The sequence below is a fragment of the Pseudophryne corroboree genome, unplaced genomic scaffold (assembly GCF_028390025.1).
Source record: "Pseudophryne corroboree isolate aPseCor3 unplaced genomic scaffold, aPseCor3.hap2 scaffold_1131, whole genome shotgun sequence".
In the NCBI taxonomy this organism is placed as follows: Eukaryota; Metazoa; Chordata; class Amphibia; order Anura; family Myobatrachidae; genus Pseudophryne; species Pseudophryne corroboree.
In genome coordinates, this window is record NW_026967757.1 from 9,466 (window position 1) to 26,036 (window position 16,571).

Genomic DNA, 16,571 nt, shown 5'->3' on the forward strand with positions numbered 1-16,571 from the left:
CAGGTTCCTGAGTGCTGCCCATTCCTGCTTGGACAAATTGTGATGATGCTCCTGGTTTGCCCTAGTGTATTTACTGGTTGCTTCATCTACCAAGCGTATGTATGTCTTGATGGAAGAGTTGGCGGACTGGGGGTCAAAGGTAGAATGACTCCTTTTGTTCAAAAACGGTTGAAAAATGGTTGTTTCGGCAGACTCTTGTTTGGGATGCTGTGCAAAATATTCCTGTCTGCGGAGCTTCCTGGCAAATTGGTACAGGTCAATCTTCCACTCTAGATCCTTGTGTTGATTGGTGGGGACAAATGACAGGCCGTTGTTGAGAACTTCTGTTTCGGCAGGCGTAAGGGTGCGTTGAGAGACTTAGTGTCTAACAACTGGTGCAAGCTACACGTAAGGCTCCAGTGTGAAGCGGTTATTTTGCACAATATCATCTCCTTTGCCAAGTGGCAGCATATTGAGGAATTCCAATATATAACAACTTATAAATATGTTATCTACTACATGGGTGCGAATTACAGCTGGTAAATTGATTTTTTAATCCAATATATGGACTGATTTTTATTTTTGAAAATTTCTCTGTGCACAGAGATCTAAGATCCACCTCCTATAGCTATGCAAATATATTGTTAGTGATTTTATTTGACCGGTCTAATAGTTTATTGTAAAGTATATATATATATATATATATATATATTTATATGTAATAAAAAATATAGAATATATGAAATTATTTATTTGTTTTTATTGAACTTTGAGCCATATCATACTATTTATAGCGCAAGAGGAGATTAGTTCAGTGTTCCAGTGTTACCGGAGACTTTAAAGTGCCGGTTCTTTTTTTACTTGATTTACCCCAAGTCAAGCTCTCTCCTGCAGCTTAAGTATACATTAATTGCAGTATTATTTGTACATAATTTTTAATACCAGTAATTTGATCACCAGAATATGGTGATGATGTATTAGCGCCTGGTTATATTCTTTTGTATTTTTTTACTTTATCAGTTCACCAGGCTTAATAGATCTGCCCCAATGTTTCAAAATGGAATGCATCAAGAGAACGGTGTTGGTATTGTAAAAATACACACAGCTCCTGGTATTTCCTGGTGGTCTCCCATCCAAGTACTAAAACCAGGACCAACACTGCTCAGCTTCCATGATCAGGAGAGATTGGGCAAATCCAGTGTGCTGTGGCTGTAGATGAGCTTGTGGTTTCTGTTAGAGCTCTTCTACTTCTAACTTCTGGTACATAAAAGAATATGTGTAAAAATTAAATGTACAGTACCAAGAAAAGGGTGTTGGTAGTTTAAAAACACCTAAATAATCTGATAATACATGGATGGGAGACTGCTTGGTATTAACAAAGTCCAATACTGCTTTGCTTCAAAGATCAAATGAGATTGGGCATATCCAGTGTGGTGTGGCTTTAGATAAGCTTTGTGGTTTCTGTTAGAGCTCTTCTACTTCTAACTACTGGTACATTAATGAATATGTATAAGGTTGTAGTTTATCCAATATCCCTTTACTACCTTACCTTCCCCCCCCCCCCCTCCCCTCCCCTCCTTATAGCTTCCTTTGTTCTCTCCTCCTCGTGTGTGCGTTATTTGTTTTCTCATACGTCCTAGAGGATGCTGGGATCACATTAAGAACCATGGGGTATAGACGGGATCCGCAGGAGACATGGGCACTTTAAGACTTTCAAAGGGTGTGAACTGTCTCCTCCCTCTATGCCCCTCCTCAGGGCCGAAACTAGGACTACCGGCACCCGGGGCAAGACAGAAATTTTGCGCCCCCCCCCCAAAAATAAATAAATAAATAAATATATATATATATATATATATATATATATATATAATAAAATAGAAAAATAAAAAAAATAAGAAACAAACAAATTCAACACAGATATCCCTCAGACCAGCAGACACCAGTAATACACACATGATAGATATATATATATATATACACACACACACACACACACACACACACACACACGCGTGTATATATGTACACAGCCACATACATATATTATATATCTATATATATATATATATATTTATATCTATATCTATCTATCTATATATATATATATATATATATATTATATATATTTTATATATATATATATATATTATAAGGTCACGGTCGTGCCCTTATATTAAGGCTGAATCGAACAAACGGAATTCTCCCATAGGGAACTTCTGAGATGGGGGCATGGTGTTTGAGGGGCTACACCTCAAAACTGATTGGACGTACTGAGCTGAAATTTGCCATGGGAGCGTAGAATCGTCACACGGTGCTGCATGCCAAATTTCAGGGCAAAATAATAAAAAATGAGGAATTGGGAGTAACCTAAAGTTCCAACTGTCAGTTTTTTTCTGCCACTCCCTCTGTGGCTTTTTGACACCGTATTCCCATAGAGTGAATGAGGATTTTTTTGGGAAGGCATAACTCAGGATAGAGGACGAATTAAGACTTGGGGTTTGTTTTACTAGATAGAGTATGTCCCAGTGTAGTGCCTTTTGGGGTTAAGGTTTTTCAGGAAGTTACAGTTTTTTTTTAATTAAGTAAAATATGCCCCATTATAAAGATAGGGCTTTTCAATTTGTTGCGGCTGCGCAGTGGCCGCCAGCAGGGGGTGTACAGAGAGTAGCTCTGGCAGTTGGGCACGAGGAGACAGAGTGGGAAGGAGTCACGTGGAGCTGCAGGAGGACAGCCAGCGGTTCCCGGCGCGTGAGTTCACTGAGGTCCATGAAGCGGGAGGAGCTCGCCGGAGCTGCGTAGCACTGGGTGAGTTCTGTCAGGCAGCCCACCGCTGTGTACCCAGCTTCCACTTCTCCCCCGCTTGTCCGCCCTCCCTCCCGCTGTGTGCCCGGCCGCCCGCCGGACCTTCCCTGGTTGCTGCCTGCGTCTCCTCCCCGCGTCTGTGGTGCGGCTGGCAGTAGGAGCCGTCTCGGGCAGCTGTGTCCGGCCACTCCTCCCTCCTTCTCCTCCTGCTGTGTCCGGCCCTCCCTCCCTGCAGTATGCGATATTTATCAAGGTCTCTATGGTCACCAGTCCTCCCCTCCCTCCCTGCTGTGTGTCCGTCGTCCCCCACCCCCTCGCCCTCCCTGCTGTGTGTCCGTCTCCCCCCCCCTCGCCCTCCCTGCAGTGTCCCCCCCCCGCCCTGCAGTGTGTCGTCCCTCCCTGCAGTGTGTCAGGTGTGTCCCCCCCCCCTGCAGTGTGTCCGTTAGTCCCCCCCTCCCTGCTGTGTGTCCGTCCGCCCCCCCTGCCCTCCCTGCTATGTGTCTGTCCGCCCTGCTGTTTGTCCTTCCATACCCCCCGCCCTCCCTGCTGTGTGTCCCCCCCCGCCGCCCTCCCTGCTGTGTGTCCGTCCCCCCGCCCTCCCTGCTGTGTGTCCAGCCACCCTCCCCTCCCGTGCTGTGTGTTCGGCCAACCCCCCTCCTCCCGCTGTGTCCGGCCACCCCCTCCCCTCCCTGCTTTGTGTCCGCCCCCCCCCCTGCTGTGTGTCCGGCCACACCTCCTCCTCCCTTCCGTGTGTCCGGTCACCCTCCTCCTCCCTTCCGTGTGTCCGGTCACCCTCCCCTCCCTGCTGTGTGTCCAGCCACCCCCCCCGCCGTGTGTCCAGCCACCCCCCCCCCGCCGTATTTCCCCCCCCCCCTTGCCGTGTGTCCAGCCCCCCCCCCGCCGTGTGTCCAGCCACCCTCCCCTCCCCTGCTGCGTGTCCGGCCACCCCCCCCTCCTCCCTGCTGTGTCCGGCCACCCCCTCCCCTCCCTGCCGTGTGTCCCGTCACCCCCCCCTCCCTGCTGTGTGTCCAGCCACCCCCCCTCCTTGCTGTGTGTCCGGCCACCCTCCCCTCCCCTGCTGTGTGTCCGGCCACCCCCCCTCCTCTTGCTGTGTCCGGCCACCCCCTACCCCCATCCCTCCCTGCCGTGTGTCCGGTCACCCTCCCCTCCCTGCTGTGTGTCCAGCCACCCCCCCCTCCTCCTCCTCCTCCCTGCTGTGTGTCCGCCCCCCTTCCCCCCTGCTGTGTGTCCGGCCACCCCCCCCCCCGCTGTGTGTCCGGCCACCCCCCCTCCCTGCTGTGTGTCCGGCCACCCCCCTCCCTGCTGTGTGTCCGGCCACCTTCCCCAGACACGCAGCGCCTGACACACACAGACATGCAGCGCCTGACACACGCACATGCAGCGCCTGACACACGCATATGCAGCGCCTGACACACACGCACACACGCAGCACCTGACACACACGCAGCACCTGACACACACACACAGACGCAGCACCTGACACTCAAACGGACCTGACACACACGCACACACTCACACACAGCACCTGACACACACACAGACACGCAGCGCCTGACACACACAGACACGCAGCGCCTGACACACACAGACACGCAGCGCCTGACACACACAGACACGCAGCGCCTGACACACACAGACACGCAGCGCCTGACACACACACACTCACGCACCTGACACACACACACTCACGCACCTGACACACACACACTCACGCACCTGACACACACACACACTCACGCACCTGACGCACACGCACACTCACGCACCTGACACACACGCACACTTACGCACCTGACACACACGCACACTTACGCACCTGACACACACGCACACGCAGCATCTGACACACACGCAGCACCTCACGCACACGCAGCACCTGACACACACGCACACGCAGCACCTGACACACACACTCACACGCACCTGACACTCATACTCATGCACCTGACACACGCACTCACACGCAGCATCTGACATACACGCAGTCACGCAGCACCTGACACACACACAGCACCTGACACACAAACACGCAGACATGCAGCACCTGACACACACACGAAGACACGCAGCACCTGACACACACACACACACGCAGACACGCAGCACCTGACACACGCAGACACGCAGCACCTGACACACACGCAGCACCTGACACACACACACACACACACACAGCACCTGACACACACACACACACACAGCACCTGACACACACACACACACACACACACAGCACCTGACACACAGACATGCAGCACCTGACACACACACACACACACACACACACGCAGCACCTGACACACACGCAGACAGGCAGCACCTGACACACACACACACGCAGCTCCTGACACACACACGCAGACACGCAGCACCTGACACACACACACGCCGCACCCGACACACACACACACACACACGCAGCACCTGAAACACACACACACACACACACAGCACCTGACACACACACACACACACGCAGCACCTGACAGACATGCAGTGCCTGACACACACACACGCAGCACCTGACACACACACGCAGACACGCAGCACCTGACACACACACGCAGCACCTGACACACACACACGCAGCACCCGACACACACACACACACACACGCAGCACCTGAAACACACACACACACACACAGCACCTGACACACACACACACACACGCAGCACCTGACAGACATGCAGTGCCTGACACACACACACGCAGCACCTGACACACACACGCAGACACGCAGCACCTGACACACACACGCAGCACCTGACACACACACGCAGACACGCAGCACCTGACACACACACGCAGACACGCAGCACCTGACACACACACGCAGCACCTGACACACACACACATACGCAGCACCTGACACACACACACACACACACAGCACCTGACACACACACACACACACGCAGCACCTGACACACAGACATGCAGCGCCTGACACACACACGCAGACATGCAGCACCTGACACACACATGCAGCACCTGACAGACACACACACACACGCAGCACCTGAGACACCCACACACACAGACATGCAGCACCTGACACACCCACACACACACACACAGCACCTGACACACATACATACATGTGGCATTTAACGCACACACGCACAGCACCTGACACACAATCATATACACTCAGAGCACCTAACACACACATACACTCGCAGCACCTCACAAACACTCGTATACACACGCAGCACCTGCCACTCACACATATATACACATGCAGCACCTGACACACACATACACGCGCAGCACCTGACAGTCACACACATACAGATGCGACACAAACACATACACGCTCAACACCTGACACCCACGTGGCAGCTGACGCATACAAATGCAGCACCTGAGATACACACATATACACGTGCAGCACCTGAGACACACACATACACGTAAGGCACCTGACACACACACATGTATGTACACGCGCGGCTCCAGGCACACACATACGTACATACACACGCGGCATTTAACACACACACACATACACGTGCGGCACCTGACACACACGTACGTACACGTGTGGCACCTGACACACACACGTATGCACACGCATGGCTCCTGACACACACACACACAAGCACGCGTGGCTCCTGACACACACACATGTACGAACACGCGCTGCTCCTGACACACACACACGTATGTACGTATATGCTCGGCACCTGACACCTACACGTATGTACGTATACGCACGGCTCCTGACACCCACACACATGTACACGCGCGGCTCCTGGCACACACACACACACACACACACACGTACACGCGCGGCACCTGACACACGCGTGTACGTACACACATGCACAGCACCTGACATACACACATGTAGGTACGCGCCACCTGACACACACACACACACACATACACGCACGACACCTGACACACACGTACGTACACGCAAGGCACTGACACGTACGTACGCGCACGGCACCTGACACACACGTACATACTAGTGATGAGTGGGTTCGGTTCGTCGGAATCCGAACCCCCCGAACTTCACCCATTTTACACGGGTCCGAGGCAGGTTCGAACCTTCCCGCCTTGCTCGGCTAGCCCGAGCGCGCACGAACGTCATCATCCCGCTGTCGGATTCTCGCGAGATTCGGATGTCTGCATTCGTGGAAAGGGGTCCCATGTGTAAACATGGGACCCCTTTCAGTCCGTCTGGTCCGGGTGTTCGGTTTGTTGTTTTGCCAAGTACGTGGATTTAATCTGGAACCTGGATCAGGTGAGTATAATTATCTTATTTTCAGGTACCCGTGGATTCTACTTGGAGAAGAGGACCGACTGCTTCATGTCAACATAGGTAAGTATGTGTGTGTCGGCAGGTGTGAAATAAAGTTATACTTTCACGGTGCCTGTGTCCTGTTTTTATTTGGGTATTTTTTTCCCAGTAGAACTACAGGTACCAGCGGGCCCGTTTTTCTCCTGCATGCTGGTACTTGTGGTTCTCCAAGTACCAGCTTGCGGGGGAGGCTTGCTGGGACTTGTAGTACTACTAGAAAAAACAATATTCTTTAAATTTTCTCAAGGCTATCAGCCTCCCATCCGCAGCCCTTGGATGGGGGGGGACAGCCTCGGGCTTCACCCCTGGCCCTTGGGTGGCTGGGGGGGGGACCCCTTGATTGAAGGGGTCCCCACTCCCCCAGGGTACCCCGGCCAGGGGTGACTAGTTGGATATTAAATGCCACGGCCGCAGGGCACTGTATAAAAGTGACCCCCGGCTGTGGCATTATCTGTCCAGCTAGTTGAGCCCGATGCTGGTGTAAAAAATACGGGGGATCCCTACTCTTTTTGTCCCCCGTATTTTTTGCACCAGCACCAGGCGCAGAGCCCGGTGCTGGTTTTAAAAATACGGGGGATCCCCTGTCCGTTTTTCCCCCGGATTTTTAGAACCAGGACCGTCTCGAAGAGCCCGAGGCTGGTTATGCTTTGGAGGGGGGACCCACACAATTTTTTTTCTGGGTTTTTCACATTCCATTTAAAAAATAAATAATATTTTAAAAAATATATAAATAATACTTGTGCCTCCAAAAAAGACAAACCAAGTACCTAATCCCTTCTAATATAAATAGATATGCTATTACCAAAAAAAAAAAAAACAGCAAAAAAAAACATGTTTTTAAATTTTTTTAATTAGATTCCGCCAGCAAAGTGTTGCAGATTGAGAATGACGAATTTACTGTTTAAAAGCACTGTTGTCGAATTTACAAACTTCAATTGAATATACTTTTGTCGAATTGCCGCATTTGTACCATTGCAGAAAAGTCGAATTTGTCAAATGTCGAATTTTAAAGTCGAATTTTGAAAGCCTGTAAGAATAGGCCCCGCCCCCTTCTTCACATCAGCCGTCCCCTTCTACCCCTGTACCTTGCTCTCTCCTGTCTGTGCTCTCTCCCGTCTGTAGGACTAGGCCCCGCCCCCTTCTTACCCTCCTGTGACTGCTCTCTCCTGACAAGTGGACCAGGCCTGCCCCCTACACGCTGCTGGTGTCTTCATTGTTACTTGGTCTGGAGCTCCGTTGGGGAGAGAACTCACGTGAGCTCATTAAGAATTAGGAACTGGGATGTTTTAATTTTATTGTGAGTAGTGTAGTGTGGTGATGTAGTATGTTGTATGGGGGGTATAGTGTAATTATGAAGTGCAGCATATGGGAGGGCTGTAGCATAGTGATGTAGTGTGGCATATGGGGGGTGGTAGCGCATAGGCGTGCGTACAGGGGGTGCCTGGTGCGCACAGGCACTCCCTAATGTCCAGCACCGCTGCACGCCACGCTTGCTGTAGCACAGTGATCGCTGAGTGTGTGATCGGTGGAGCCTAGCCTGCAGCTCATTTCCGTACCTCCCACCACCGCTGCACCCGCCCCCCCTCTGCCTGCTGCTAATACTATGCTGAGTGCATTCGTCGGCAGCCTCACTGGGGGGACTGGCGTCACCTTGCAATGTGACGTGGTGATGTCCGCCCATGCTCTCCTCCCGCCCACCTGTGCTTTCCTCCTGCTGCGGTCTCTCAGTCCTAGTGTGCCGCGGCCGCCACACCACTGGCAGTGTTCCTCTAGGAGGGACTGGGAGCTGCTGGCAGACACATTCTGCTGAGACTTACTTGTCAGTGTGGGTTCCGGACGGCAGGCGGCGGGTGGGAGGGCAGACGGGGAGCAGGTGTCACAAGGAGTGTGTGGGTAACTAATTCACAATACTTCCGCTCAACGTGGCACTGCTGGTCCTTCATCTCCCATGTCTCTTCACCAGGTGGCGGGCGGCCCGGAAATTAAGTGATGTGTTGTGCAGCAGTCAGTGTGAAGTGACTGTGAGTAACACTGGTGGTGCTGATGATGATGCTGCAGAATCGGGAAGCAATTAATTCATAAATATAATGTACTCTATCAGTGTATTATACATACATAAACATGTACATACGTGTATTTGTGTATACATGTATATGCATGTATATACATGAGTGTGTGTGCATATATATATATATATATATATATATGAAAAAAAGGGGAATAGGGGTACCAGCGACTTACAGTGTCTATCAAATTAAAGTAACTATGAAGAATATAGCAGGATACGGTTTTAGAAAAAGGGTAACAATATATTTATTTATGCAATTTATAATATAATGATGGGATAAAAAAGTAGGTAAAAATTTTTTTTTTGATATGCAGTAAAAAAAAAAAGATTTTAAAAACATAAACAGGTAAAAATAGAGTATATAATTTAGCTAGAATCCAAAATCATGTAAAATCAGTAAAAACAATTTCATACTGATAAAAAATATTTCAGGATGATAAAAATGATGCTTATCTTTTTGAAGATGGAGAGTCAGTGGAGGTACACCCAACGCGTTTCGTCCTTAGACTTCATCAAGGGGTGATGAAGTCTAAGGACGAAACGCGTTGGGTGTACCTCCACTGACTCTCCATCTTCAAAAAGATAAGCATCATTTTCTCTGACGTCCTAAGTGGATGCTGGGGACTCCGTCAGGACCATGGGGGATTAGCGGCTCCGCAGGAGACAGGGCACAAAAGTAAAAGCTTTAGAACTAGGTGGTGTGCACTGGCTCCTCCCCCTATGACCCTCCTCCAAGCCTCAGTTAGGTTTTTGTGCCCGGCTGAGAAGGGTGCAATCTAGGTAGCTCTCCTGAGCTGCTTAGAATAAAAGTATAGACTTAGGTTTTTTTATTTTCAGTGAGTCCTGCTGGCAACAGGCTCACTGCATCGAGGGACTAAGGGGAGAAGAAGCGAACTCACCTGCGTGCAGAGTGGATTGGGCTTCTTGGCTACTGGACATTAGCTCCAGAGGGACGATCACAGGCCCAGCCATGGATGGGTCCCGGAGCCGCGCCGCCGGCCCCCTTACAGAGCCAGAAGAGTGAAGAGGTCCAGAAATCGGCGGCAGAAGGCATCTTGTCTTCAAGAAAGGTAGCGCACAGCACTGCAGCTGTGCGCCATTGCTCTCAGCACACTTCACACTCCGGTCACTGAGGGTGCAGGGCGCTGGGGGGGGCGCCCTGAGACGCAATGAAAACACTATTTATGGTAAAAAATACATCACATATAGCTCCTGGGCTATATGGATGTATTTAACCCCTGCCATTTTACCTCATAAAAAGCGGGAGAAAGGCCGCCGTGAAGGGGGCGGAGCCTATCTCCTCAGCACACAAGCGCCATTTTCCCTCACAGCTCCGCTGGAAGGACGTCTCCCTGACTCTCCCCTGCAGTCCTGCACTACAGAAACATGGTAAAAAAGAGAGGGGGGGGCACTAATTTGGCATATAAAAACATATATAGCAGCTATAAGGGAGAAACACTTATTTATAAGGTTGTCCCTATACATATATAGCGCTCTGGTGTGTGCTGGCAAACTCTCCCTCTGTCTCCCCAAAGGGCTAGTGGGGTCCTGTCCTCTATCAGAGCATTCCCTGTGTGTGTCCTGTGTGTCGGTACGCGTGTGTCGACATGTATGAGGAGGAAAATGGTGTGGAGGCGGAGCAATTGCCTGTAGTAGTGATATTACCCGATAAGGAGTCGACACCTGACTGGATGGTCTTATTTAAGGAATTATGTGATAGTGTCAGCACTTTACAAAAAACTGTTGACGACATGAGACAGCCGGCAAGTCAGTTAGTGCCTGTCCAGGCGTCTCAAACACCGTCAGGGGCTCTAAAGCGCCCATTACCTCAGTCGGTCGACACAGACACGGACACTGACTCCAGTGTCGACGGTGAAGAAACAAACTTATTTTCCAGTAGGGCCACACGTTACATGATCACGGCAATGAAGGAGGCTTTGCATATTTCTGATACTACAAGTACCACAAAAAAGGGTATTATGTGGGGTGTGAAAAAACTACCCGTAGTTTTTCCTGAATCAGAAGAATTAAATGAAGTGTGTGATGATGCGTGGGTCTCCCCCGATAAAAAATTGCTGATATCTAAGAAATTATTGGCATTATACCCTTTCCCGCCAGAAGTTAGGGCGCGTTGGGAAACACCCCCTAGGGTGGATAAGGCACTCACACGCTTATCAAAACAAGTGGCGTTACCGTCTCCTGATACGGCCGCCCTCAAGGAGCCAGTTGATAGGAAGCTGGAAAATGTCCTAAAAAGTATATACACACATACTGGTGTTATACTGCGACCAGCGATTGCCTCAGCCTGGATGTGCAGCGCTGGGGTGGCGTGGTCGGAGTCCCTGACTGAAAATATTGATACCCTGGACAGGGACAGTATTTTATTGACTATAGAGCGTTTAAAAGATGCGTTTCTATATATGCGTGATGCACAGAGGGATATTTGCACCCTGGCATCAAGAGTAAGTGCGATGTCCATTTCTACCAGAAGATGTTTATGGACACGACAGTGGTCAGGTGATGCGGATTCCAAACGGCATATGGAAGTATTGCCGTATAAAGGGGAGGAGTTATTTGGGGTCGGTCTTTCGGACCTGGTGGCCACGGCAACAGCTGGAAAATCCACCTTTTTACCCCAACTCACCTCTCAGCAGAAAAAGACACCGTCTTTTCAGCCTCAGTCCTTTCGTCCCCATAAGGGCAAGCGGGCAAAAGGCCAGTCATATCTGCCCCGGGGTAGAGGAAAGGGAAAAAGACTGCAGCAGACAGCCTCTTCCCAGGAACAGAAGCCCTCCACCGCTTCTGCCAAGTCCTCAGCATGACGCTGGGGCCTTACAAGCGGACTCAGGTGCGGTGGGGGGTCGTCTCAAGAGTTTCAGCGCGCAGTGGGCTCACTCGCAAGTGGACCCCTGGATCCTACAGGTAGTATCCCAGGGGTACAGATTGGAATTCGAGACGTCTCCCCCTCGCAGGTTCCTGAAGTCTGCTTTACCAACGTCTCCCTCCGACAGGGAGGCAGTATTGGAAGCAATTCACAAGCTGTATTCCCAGCAGGTGATAATCAAAGTACCCCTCCTACAACAGGGAAAGGGGTATTATTCCACACTATTTGTGGTACCGAAGCCAGACGGCTCGGTGAGACCTATTCTAAATCTGAAATCTTTGAACACTTACATACAAAGGTTCAAATTCAAGATGGAGTCACTCAGAGCAGTGATAGCGAACCTGGAAGAAGGGGACTATATGGTGTCCCTGGACATCAAGGATGCTTACCTTCATGTCCCAAATTGCCCTTCTCACCAAGGGTACCTCAGGTTCGTAGTACAGAACTGTCATTATCAGTTTCAGACGCTGCCGTTTGGATTGTCCACGGCCCCCCGGGTCTTTACCAAGGTAATGGCCGAAATGATGATTCTTCTTCGAAGAAAAGGCGTCTTAATTATCCCTTACTTGGACGATCTCCTGATAAGGGCAAAGTCCAGGGAACAGTTGGAGGTCAGAGTAGCACTATCTCGGGTACTGCTACAACAGCACGGGTGGATTCTAAATATTCCAAAATCGCAGCTGATCCCGACGACACGTCTGCTGTTCCTAGGGATGATTCTGGACACAGTCCAGAAAAAGGTGTTTCTCCCGGAGGAGAAAGCCAGGGAGTTATCCGAGCTAGTCAGGAACCTCCTAAAACCAGGAAAAGTGTTAGTGCATCATTGCACAAGGGTCCTGGGAAAAATGGTGGCTTCTTACGAAGCGATTCCATTCAGCAGATTTCACGCAAGAACTTTTCAGTGGGATCTGCTGGACAAATGGTCCGGATCGCATCTTCAGATGCATCAGCGGATAACCATGTCTCCGAGGACAAGGGTGTCTCTTCTGTGGTGGCTGCAGAGTGCTCATCTACTAGTGGGCCGCAGAAGAGCATATATGCTGGCGCATTCTCCATGATTGTGTCAGCTTATGTTTTGGTGCACTGCACTTTCCTTCACTAAGTTTTAGCCATTTTGGTTAAACGCAAGTGTAGTTGCTTCTCGCCCTTTTGGCTGTGATCTTGTATCGTGGTTGAAGAGTCTGCTGGAGGGATTGTTTTCTTCATTGGCGAGAGACTGAAGATATTCCAGGATGGAAGGCTTGGGAACACTATCCGTTTTTCAGTTGTGGAAGAGTTGAAAGACCGGATTGGACTACATTCTATAGTAAAGGATATCTTTGTATTTATTAATCCTCTCTTTATATGTGTCTGTCTTTCAATAAAGCTTCGGGCTTGTGATTCCTTCACCCTCTTACACTCCACACCCATAGCCTTATTAACTGTTGTATTATTGTATTGTTTAAATGTATAGTGCAGTTCATGATTTATAGTGTAGGCTGGCCTGTGCTGTAGTTCTTGAACTGTACTATACCGACAGCATTTGTATTGTGTTTTGGCTGTGCTGCAACACAGTACTTATGTGTGTAATGTTTATGTATGTTTTTTTGCTTCTTTATGTCAATAAAGACTGCTTTTTCAATCCAATATCTGAAAACAATCAATGTTTATCTTTGATGGCAATAGAAGTGGTATGATATTTGATGCTTTTGAATGGCAATATCTGATATGTCCCCTATCTGGGAACCATATATTAAATGGCTTTTCAGAAAAGGGAGATGGGAGAAGAGCTTTCAGTACTTGTAGGACCGATGCTCATTTCCTATTCTAGCCTCCAAAAACAGATTCAGTTGCATTTTCCAGCGTGTTTTGGATGCGCCTTTGCAAATGTCTTACATCGACAAACTTATTTAGTACTATTTTGCAAATAGGGTTACATTGTTGCAACATTGTGTTCCCTAATTGCTTGATTTTTTAAATGCAACAATTGATAAAGACACCTGATAACTGCTCTGTGGAGTCTTATTTTGTGTCTACTTCTTATCTACATTTAATTCTCTACCTCTAATCAAGGCATTTTTAAATGCCGGGGGCTGCCTGGACGTGAGGCCTACCTAGACTTTAGATCTGAATTTGAATGTACTTGTGAACTAACTTAATTTCCTACTTCTAAATTCATTCCTAAATTCACTACTTACATGAATCCTGTAGTTGGGCATTTTGGGACTTCGATTGTGGGCAATGTTTTGTGTCCAGACCAGCAGCAGGTGGTGTGCATTTGCTGGAAAGGCATCGAAGACCTCCGATATGCTGCATCTCCTGATGTGTGTCTCCCTCAAGTGTCTGTCAGCAAATGCCTGCTAGACACCCCATTTCAAGCTGATTGTGACATCACGGTACATGCATCATAGAACAGGCATGCTAGAACATGGGTCTTCAACCTGCGACCCTCCAGCTGCTGTGGAACTACACATCCCAGCATGCCCTGCCTCAGTTTTAGCATACCTTAATAGCAAAACTGTGGCAGGGCATGCTGGGATGTGTAGTTTCACAGCAGCTGGAGGGCCACAGGATGAAGACCCATGTGCTAGAGCCAAGCCGCAGGTACATTGAATGCTAGCAAGCTGAATATTTAAATCCTTTTTGTTCCGCAGCATTCCAATGTGGAAGATTCCATGGAACCAGAGATCCTTCCATTGAGAAGGACATGCTGCCTGGATGACTACACTGTGCAAATTAAATCACGGAGCCAGTTGGTTTGTGGGTGGCTCTGGTGACTGGGTGGTTGGGTGGGTGGTGTGTCGGAGGTGGAGCACATGCAAATGATTGTGTATCATCCAGCTAGTGAGAGCGAAAACACATGCAGGAGTGTGCCTGCTTGTCAGTGGGTTATGCACCTTGCCAGACGTCAAATCTACATAGAGCAGCTGGAGGGGACAAGAGCAGGTTTGCAAAATATAGATAGAAGAGCATATATGCTGGCACATTCTCCATGATTGTGTCAGCTTATGTTTTGGTGCACTGCACTTTCCTCCACTAAGTTTTAGCCATTTTTGTTAAGCTCAAGTGTAGTTGCATCTCGGCCTTTTGGCTGTGATCTTGTATCGTGGTTGAAGGGTCTGCTGGAGGGAGGGATTGTTTTCTTCATTGGCGAAAGACCACAGATATTCCAGGATGGAAGGCTTGGGAACACTATCCGTTTTTCAGTTGTGGAAGAGCACAGAGGTCGGATTAGACTACATTCTATAGTAAAGGATACCTTTCTATTTATTGCCCCTCCCCTTATATGTGTCTGTGTTACAATAAAGCTTCGGTCTTGTGATTCCCTCACCCTCTTACACTCCACACACATAGCCTTATTAACTGTTGTATTATTGTATAGTTTAAATGTATAGTGCAGTTCATGATTTATAGTGTAGGCTGGCATGTGCTGTAGTTCTTGAACTGTACTATACCGACAGCATTTGTATTGTGTTTTGGCTGTGCTGCAACACAGTACTTATGTGTGTAATGTTTATGTATGTTTTTTTGCTTCTTTATGTCAATAAAGACTGCTTTTTCAATCCAATATCTGAAAACAATCAATGTTTATCTTTGATGGCAATAGAAGTGGTATGATATTTGCTGCTTTTGAAAGGCAATATCTGATATGTCCCCTATCTGGGAACCATATATTAAATGGCTTTTCAGAAAAGGGAGATGGTAGAAGAGCTTTCAGTACTTGTAGGACCGATGCACATTTCCTATTCTAGCCTCCAAAAACAGATTCAGTTGCATTTTCCAGCGTGTTTTGGATGCGCCTTTGCAAATGTCTTACATCGACAAACTTATTTAGTACTATTTTGCAAATAGGGTTACATTGTTGCAACATTGTGTTCCCTAATTGCTTGATTTTTTAAATGCAACAATTGATAAAGACACCTGATAACTGCTCTGTGGAGTCTTATTTTGTGTCTACTTTTTATCTACATTTAATTCTCTACCTCTAATCAAGGCATTTTTAAGTGCTGGGGGCTGCCAGGACGTGAGGCCTACCTAGACTTTAGATCTGAATTTGAATGTACTTGTGAACTAACTTAATTTCCTACTTCTAAATTCATTCCTAAATTCACTACTTACATGAATCCTGTAGTTGGGCATTTTGGGACTTCGATTGTGGGCATTGTTTTGTGTCCAGACCAGCAGCAGGTGGTGTGCATTTGCTGGAAAGGCATCGAAGACCTCCGATATGCTGCATCTCCTGATGTGTGTCTCCCTCAAGTGGCTGTCAGCAAATGCCTGCTAGACACCCCATTCCAAGCTGATTGTGACATCACGGTACATGCATCATAGAACAGGCATGCTAGAACATGGGTCTTCAACCTGCGACCCTCCAGCTGCTGTGGAACTACACATCCCAGCATGCCCTGCCTCAGTTTTAGCATACCTTAATAGCAAAACTGTGGCAGGGCATGCTGGGATGTGTAGTTTCACAGCAGCTGGAGGGCCACAGGATGAAGACCCATGTGCTAAAGCCAAGCCGCAGG